Genomic DNA, 8,188 nt, shown 5'->3' with positions numbered 1-8,188 from the left:
GGGGTGTGTTTGTGGGGTGGTGGTGGTGTGGTATTAACGTAGCTTTCCTTGTCCTTTCCTAGCCCACATGGAAGTCAACTTCACAATCTCCTCCTAGCAATTAGCCCTGTAAATCGGATTGTATTCATGTCTATATTATTTCCTACCTTACGTAGATATATATCCTGTATCAGTTTAAATAGAGACTTTGTGTAATCTGTTTAATACAAGGAAATATATTTTCTACATAACCATTGTCTTTATTGCTTCGAAACCATTGTGGTTGCTTCAAAATCAATTGGCATTATTATATCATTAGATAGTTATAGCTAAACTAATAAATTCATTTTAGCTCATTTAGTATTTTGTTTTGTTTCAAGGCTGTCACATACACATTAGAACTTATGAGCAGTTTCTTGGTTTTACGATGACCTGGGTTGAAGGACTTGAAGTCAGTCATGGCAGGCTACGGTACGAAGCAGACATGATTGTCAACTTAATTACAATTTCGAAAAATGGGGTTGTAATGTTCAGTCTTAGACTTCTGGTGTAGTCTATATCCATAGTCAACTTGGAGGCTTCTGGTGTAGTCTAAAAATAAACTCAACTGAGTTGAACTTGAGGCAGATTCAATTCCTACACATGAACAAAAATAGTCCACAAAAATAGTCCACAACAATTTAGAGGTCAGTGCACAAAAATCTTGGTTGTTCCGATTTAGATGAATTTGGATTTTTTAATTTTTTTTGTTTCCAAGTGCCAAGGTAAATGCTCTGTCAAAATTTCCACACTTGCTACCTACAATAACAAGGCCATATATAAAGCAACCCCAACAATTATGTAATGCCTGCCTAGTTCCAAAAATGCCATGGATCCAAGGCTCTACAAATCTGTAGAATCAGGGGATGTTTGCTTCTTTAAACAACTTCTTAACGATGATCCCATGCTACTATATCAACTTACGCCCCGAGAAAACACTGCCCTCCATATCGCCGTGCAATTTGGACACAAAAATGTTACAGCTGAGATTTATAGCAGGTGCAGGTCCCTTCTCACACAGCCAAATTTAGATGGAGATACCCCTTTACAGTGGCTGCAAGGGTTGGCCGCTTCTCGATTGTCAATTATCTGGTCAGAGAAACCTTGTCCATGTCACAAGTAGAGTTTGGGAACGTGAGCAGCAAGATGCTTGAGACTTTGAGAGTCAGAAATAGGGGGAACAACATGGTTTTACACGAAGCTGTGAGGAAGGTCACAACAAGGTGGCTGAATTTTTACTTAAGATTGACCCCAAATTGGCTTCTTTTGAAAATGAGGCGGGTGAGTCTCCATTGTACCTGGCTGCAAGAGAGGGATTGTTAGATATTCTGAATCAAATTTTACAGTCAAGTCCTTCATCAGCTCATGGCGGTTCAGATGGCCAAACAGCCCTGCATGCTGCTGTGGTTGAGAAGCATTTTGGTATGTCACACTTTTCCCCAGCTATGTATGTTTGAGCTATGGTTTAAATATGCACTTGCGCTCGGCAACTACTATTATATCAATTTCCTTGCAAATTCTTTATGGGGGTTACACTACAGATAGTTGAATTTGCATAAATAATATAGTAGTATCCATTCCATACAGATGTTGCTCTTCTAAAAAAAAAAAGATTCTAGCTAGTTCCTCTTTAATTTATATTTTTTCCTGACTTGTGCAATTTTTTTAATCAATATTTAAACTAAACTTTTGTCTTGTAAGATATCATGGAAGCGCTCCTAAGATTCAAACAGCAGCTAATCAAAGAAGCTGACCACCAAGGAAAGACTCCTCTTTACTATGCAGCATCCCTTGGAGACCATAGAACAGTAGAACGATTACTAGTACTCGACATTTCGATAGCATATGTTTTGGATAAACAGGGTTTCTCACCAATTCATGTTGCAGCCAGCAAAGGTCATACCAGTGTGATTAGAGAGATTGTTCGACATTGCCCAGATTCGGGAGAACTTGTTGATCCTTACGGATGGAATGCCCTTCATATTGCAATCTTCAATGGGCAAGCAAACGTTGTCAGATATATACTAGAAACAGCAGAGCTGGAGGGGACCATAAACCAGCCTGATTTTGATGGAAATACGCCTTTGCATCTAGCCACCATTGAAAGAAAAACTTGGATTCTGAGATACTTGAGGTGGGATGGAAGAGTAAATTTAAGATCCAAGAACAAATTTGGCCAAACAGCAATTGAGATTGATAGGTCAATCAAAGAATCTAGTATTACATCTCCCAGGGTGAGTGCTAATAACACAATTAATATTCCTTGTATATAATTGGTCATAATGCTTAGCAAACTACAACTGTTCATCTAATAGGAATTGCAGAACATAACTCCAAGCATTTGGGGACATCTCGGTACCCAACATTCATGGTTGGGCAACATCAAGATATCCCCAAGAGCAGAACAAGAAGAAGCCAATGCAGTGCAAACTTACATGCAAATGGGGCAGACCCTGTTGATGGTTGCAACACTTATCACAACTGTAACATTTGCAGCTGCCTTCACAATGCCTGGGGGGTATAACAATGATGTAGGCCCAGACCGAGGGCAGGCTCTTCTGCAGTCAAATAATGATTTCAAGTGGTTCATCATCACAGACACTGTTGCCATGACTTGCTCAATAATTGCTGCTTGCCTTCTGTTTTGGGGAGCTGTCAACAGCAACAAGTCCTCCTATGTTTACTATTTCACAAGTGCTGCTGCTCTTACATATATTGCTCTGCAATCCACCGCAATAGCATTCGAAACAGGGATTAAGGCTGCCATGCCTGATCAGCAATGTCTCAAAACCTTGGGAACCCTAGTCGGAGCGGCTTTTCATGTTATTACCTTCTTGGCTCTTTCCCAGTTGGTGAAAATGTTTTCCCTACCTGAAGCCTGCAGATTCTTCATTTCTCATCTTTGTAAGCTCAAGTGCAAAATCAAGAACAAACCATGAAGAATAAGTGCATTTTGCACTACTTTATAGTTCAACTCCTTTTACCCCTTCAGCGCATCTATCACATATCTAATGAACAAGTTTGATGTTTAAAAGTTTACAGATTACAATTTGTCACAATATTATACACTTTTGATGTATAAAGTTTTGTATTTCAATATTACTGATGCCAAGGTTGAGATAAGATCTGCCAACTTATGCAATGCATGTAAGCTATAGCAATGAGTCATCTCATACATGAGAGTCCAAGAAGCAATAGTAGTAGTTGTGGCCACGATAATGCACTTGAACATGGTACCTCAAGTACTAATCGGGTGTTAGTTGGATTGGCCTAAGCCTTTGGTGCGCTCTCAGTTGGATTGGCCCAAACTAATGGTACTCGTGCGGCCGCCCCCTCCCCCCCTTTTCCTAACTTTGGAAGAAAAAAAAAAAACATAACGAACATAGTACCTCAGGTGCATGGGTGCATTTGTCCTTGGGAACTTATAGAAACGTAAAAAGACTTCCCCTTTGTTTCTTGAGTCAACCGAGCCCACCCCACTTCTTTGATTCATTTGAAGTTTCAACCATTGACACTTAATGTTACTTATTAAGTGTTCTACATCACCCAATGTGTGTTATTTATGTGTTAGACTTGAACATTCGCCACACGTGTGGGGGAGTGTGAGATGTGAAAGTGAAAAAGTCTCACATTGGAAAGTTACTAGTATGGGTTTATAAAGAGTTTCGCTACTCCCATTACCAATTGGTTTTGGAGTGGAGCCACGAATGAAGTAGAGTACACGTTAAAGAGTCTATGACCCAAATCATGGAGAAGCAAGTGTAGTTCACAGCAACAGAAACAACAGTCGATAAGAAGAGAAAAAAACCAAAATAAAAAACGAAACAGTCAAAAAGGAACAGAAGTCTGAAACCAAGGACTAAAAAGTCTGCATCTTCAGGGAGAGTTTGAAATTCTTTCATTTTTTCATAAAATTCCATGGTTATTTTCTTTTCAGTCAATAGATAGAAAGACTTGGAAGAAGGTGCAAATTTACCCACCTCATCAGGCAATGCTTCACAGCAGTTCAAGAGAATCCAAAATTTATTAGTTTTTCAATGACCTCCGTTGAAGGACTTGAAGTCAGCCACGGCAGATTACTGTGTGAAACAGACGTGACTGTCATAATTACACAGTTATTGAAGGCTTTATTGTCAAGTTCCAATTTCGACGAATAGCCAACCGAGTTGAACTTTAGGCAGATTCAATTCCACCACATGTACCAAATAGACCACAAGAATTTAAAAGTCAGTGCACTAAAATCTTCGTTGTCCAGATGGTATGAATTTAGAATTTTCCAGCTGCCAAAATTACTACAACAACAAGGCCTTGTATAAAGCAACCCCATACTTTAGCACAGGTATACATATGTTGAGCTATGGTTTAATTATGCAGTTGCCCTTAGCAACTACAATTATATCAATTTCCTTGCAAATTCTATATTGGGCTTTCACTACAGAGAGACACCTCTGGCAGTTGAATTTGCATAAATAATTAAGAGTCTAGCTAGTTCCTCTTTAATTTATATTTTTTCTCCTCACTTCTGCAAATATATATATATATATATATATATATATTTTTTTTATGTTGAAGCTAAATTTTTTGTCTGATTGTAAGATATCATGGAAGCCCTCCTACGATTCAAACAGCAGCTGATCAAAGAAGCTGACCACCAAGGCAAGACTCCTCTTTATTACTAGAACTCGACATTTTGATAGCATATGTTTTGGATCAACGAGGTTTCTCACCAATTCATGTTGCAGCCAGCAAAGGTCATACCAATGTGATTAGAGAGATTGTTCAACATCGCCCAGATTCGGGAGAACTTGTTGACCCTTATGGACGAAATGCTCTTCATATGGCCATTGTTGGTGGCCACGCAAATGAGGTCAGGTATATACTATAAACAGAAGAGCTGGAGGGGCTCATAAACCAGCCTGATTTTGATGGAAATACGCCTTTGCATCTAGCCACCATTGAAAGAAAAACCTGGATTCTGAGTTACTTGAAGTGGGACGGAAGAGTGAATCTAAGATCCAAGAACAAATATGGCCTAACAGCAATTGACATCGATAGGTCAATCAAAGAAATTGCATCTCCCAAAGTGAGTACTAAATACATAATCCATCTCCCAAATTGGGGTATTAATGCTTAACAAACTACAACTTTGAATCTTATGGACATTGTTTCTCTTAATCAATTTATTTGCAGAATATAGTCCCAAGCATTTGGGGACATCTCCGGACACCGACTTCTTGGTTGGACAGCATCAAGATTCTCTCAAGAGCAGACCAAGAAGAAGCCAATGCAGTGCAAACTTACAAACAAATGGGGCAGACCCTTTTAATGGTTGCAACACTTATCACAACTGTGACGTTTACAGCGGCCTTCACAATGCCTGGAGGCTACAACAACAATATTGGTCCAGACAAAGGGGTGGCTCTTCTGGAATCAAGCAAATATCTCAAACTGTTCATCATCGCAGACACCATTGCCATGACTTTCTCAATAATTGCAGCTTGCCTTCTGTTCTGGGGAGCTGTTAACAGCAACAAGTCCTCCTATGTTTACTATTTCACAAGTGCTGCTACTCTTACATATTTTGCTCTGCAATTCACTGCAGCAGCCTTCACAACAGAAATTGCCACTCCTAGTTCAAATCCGATCCTTTAAGGAAAGGGAAGGGGGTTCTCTCCCATACACACTGTGGGAACCTAATTAAATCAAACCCTAAGTCAAATAATTCCTACCATTTGGGGATTATTTGACCCAATTGGGAATTAATCAACCTAATTGGGAGTTACTCAATTTAATTGGGAATTACCCAATTAAATTGAACGTTACCTAATTAGGTTGAGAATTGATTTGGTTAATTACCACGATCCCCAATTAAATGAGGAGTTACCTAATTGAATTAGGATTTGATTTGATGCCTACCATAATTAGGGATTTGATTTACCCTAATTAATCAAGTTCCTAATTAATCAAATTAATTCCAAAAAGGGGAGGAATAATTCCCTTCCATCTACGGAATTATTCCTCTGAAACCCTAGCCTCCGAGACTACTATAAAAGCATAGCCGCACACAAGGGTTGAGGTACGTGAGAATTACTACTAAAACTCTGCAGAAAATTCCTCTCAAACCCTAGCCACCTCTTTTCTCTCTCTCTTTTACATAAGGCTCCGGCCGCCCAATTTATATTATAAACACATCCCGTACCCTACTTTAGCTATCGTTTCCTACGGATCGATTGAACTGACTTAGGCATTGGAGGGCCTTTGGCCAACACCCCCCGGGTGTGGTCCTCTTATTTGTTCTATTTTGCAAGGAGAAAGAGGCGGCGAAGAAGAAAGGGGAATCTTCCGAACCGAATATTCTCGTGGGGAAATTTGCTCCTGCACACACTATCAAGGTTTGTAATGAATTGAAATTCAAGAATAACAAAAGTCTATTAAATTGTATGACACACTTTATGAAAGTCTATAAAATTCTATGAAAGTATGTCATTGAGATTAAGGTCATTAAAACTCTAAAAAGTCTATGAAAGTTAGCCACTTAAAAAAAGTACACAAGAGTCTTTATAAGTTTGGATTGAATTCACTCACTAAATCAAACGAAATAAAAGAACTTTAATCTAAGATGAAAATTATGAAATTGTATTTCAAGTATTAAATATAGGCAAAAATACACTTTTGATTCTTGTAGTTTGGCACTTTTATCATTTTGGTCCCTGTTGTTTCAATTTGGTCATTTTTGTCCTTGTGGTTTTCAATTTGAGCAATTCAATCCTCAATTTTTCTCCTTCTCCTCCCAACCCCAACCCAACCCCTACCAACAGCCCCACCCAAGCCCCGCCAGCCACCACCTCCCTCCAACCCAACCACCACCCTAGCCACCCAAAACGGCCAAACCCCATGCTCTTGTGCTTGTTTGTTCACGTGACCTGCATGTGACACCATGATCACCATCAGATTACACCTCTCAATTCAATTACTTGCATAATATATTCAAATCCAAAAGCATCTCAAGACAATGTTTTGATCATAGTTCATATTGAAGTACCAGAAGAAGTGGAGCTGATCTTGGATCTGTAATTGAGAAACGTTGTCTCAAGTGCAAAGATGGGAGGAGGTGGGGTTGAGTCTGAAAAGGAATGCCAAATTGAATTGAGGGAGAGAGATTTGGCTGAGAAAAGAAGAATAAGGGATTTTGGGAGAGGGATTTGGCTGAGAAAAGAAGAATAAGGGATTTCGGGAGAGGGAGAGTGATAAGTGAAGAAGATTGGGAAGACATTGCGGCCTAGCACATAAGCTTCTCCTGGCACGATGCCTTCAAGGCTTATAACTAGGGTTGAGTGTGGTCCGGTTGGGTAAGGTGTTCACCTCAAATAGAAATTGGAACGGGTACTATTTAACTGGTCAAGTTCGGTTTGGTTTTAGTGAATTTTTTTTTTGAAACCAGCGGTCCAGTTTGAATCGGTTCTTGTTTGGTTTATGTTTTTTCGAGTTTTGGATCGAATTATTATTATTAATTTTTTTAACTTTTTTTTATACAAATCAAACTAAAATTTTATTTTTTGGGCTTGAAAATTAACAAATGATCCAATTTCATACAAAGAGAGATATTGGGCCAAAAAAGAGAGATGTTTTGAAGTTGGGCTTAGGGAAATATTAGTTATGAGATTAAAAATGTAGCATTATAGTTAAATAATTTTGTTATTAAAAAAAATTATAAACAACTGGTCAAGTCCAATTCGGTTCAGTTTAGTGCGGTGTGAAACTGAAATTGGAATCTATTAGAATTGGTCCGGTCTAGTTCGATGCTGGTTTGTTGACTTTTTTAATCAACACAAGAAGACTTTAGCTTTGTTTCTCAAGTCAACCGAACCCCAGTTCTCTCTTTGATTCATTTGAAGTTTCAATTTCAACCATTTGTACAAGTGGAGGCCACGTTTTAATAGCCTTTTGGGTATTCGTTTAACGCAGATCATGGGGAAGCTAGTGTCGCAAGTTCACAACTGATGTGATGGAATTAGAAGAACAGAACAGTCAAGGAATAGGGACAGGAACAGAAACAACAAACGAGGAAAGATCTGCGTACTGAAGTCTAACACAAAAGGAAAAGTCTGCATATGGAGAGTTTCAATTTCTTTCTTTTTTCATTCTCTGAATTATTTTCTGTGGGGGTTTA

The 8,188-nt window shown here is 38.8% G+C and overlaps 2 pseudogenes; both read left to right on the top strand.

The window, feature by feature from the left end:
- Positions 848 to 3,489, top strand: LOC18780961 (annotated as a pseudogene).
- LOC109948632 lies at positions 3,179 to 5,670 on the top strand (annotated as a pseudogene).

This window comes from Prunus persica, chromosome G4 (genome assembly GCF_000346465.2).
Source record: "Prunus persica cultivar Lovell chromosome G4, Prunus_persica_NCBIv2, whole genome shotgun sequence".
Lineage (NCBI taxonomy): Eukaryota > Viridiplantae > Streptophyta > Magnoliopsida > Rosales > Rosaceae > Prunus > Prunus persica.
Note: the sequence above shows the minus strand (reverse complement) of the source record. Positions and strands in the feature narration are given on the sequence as shown.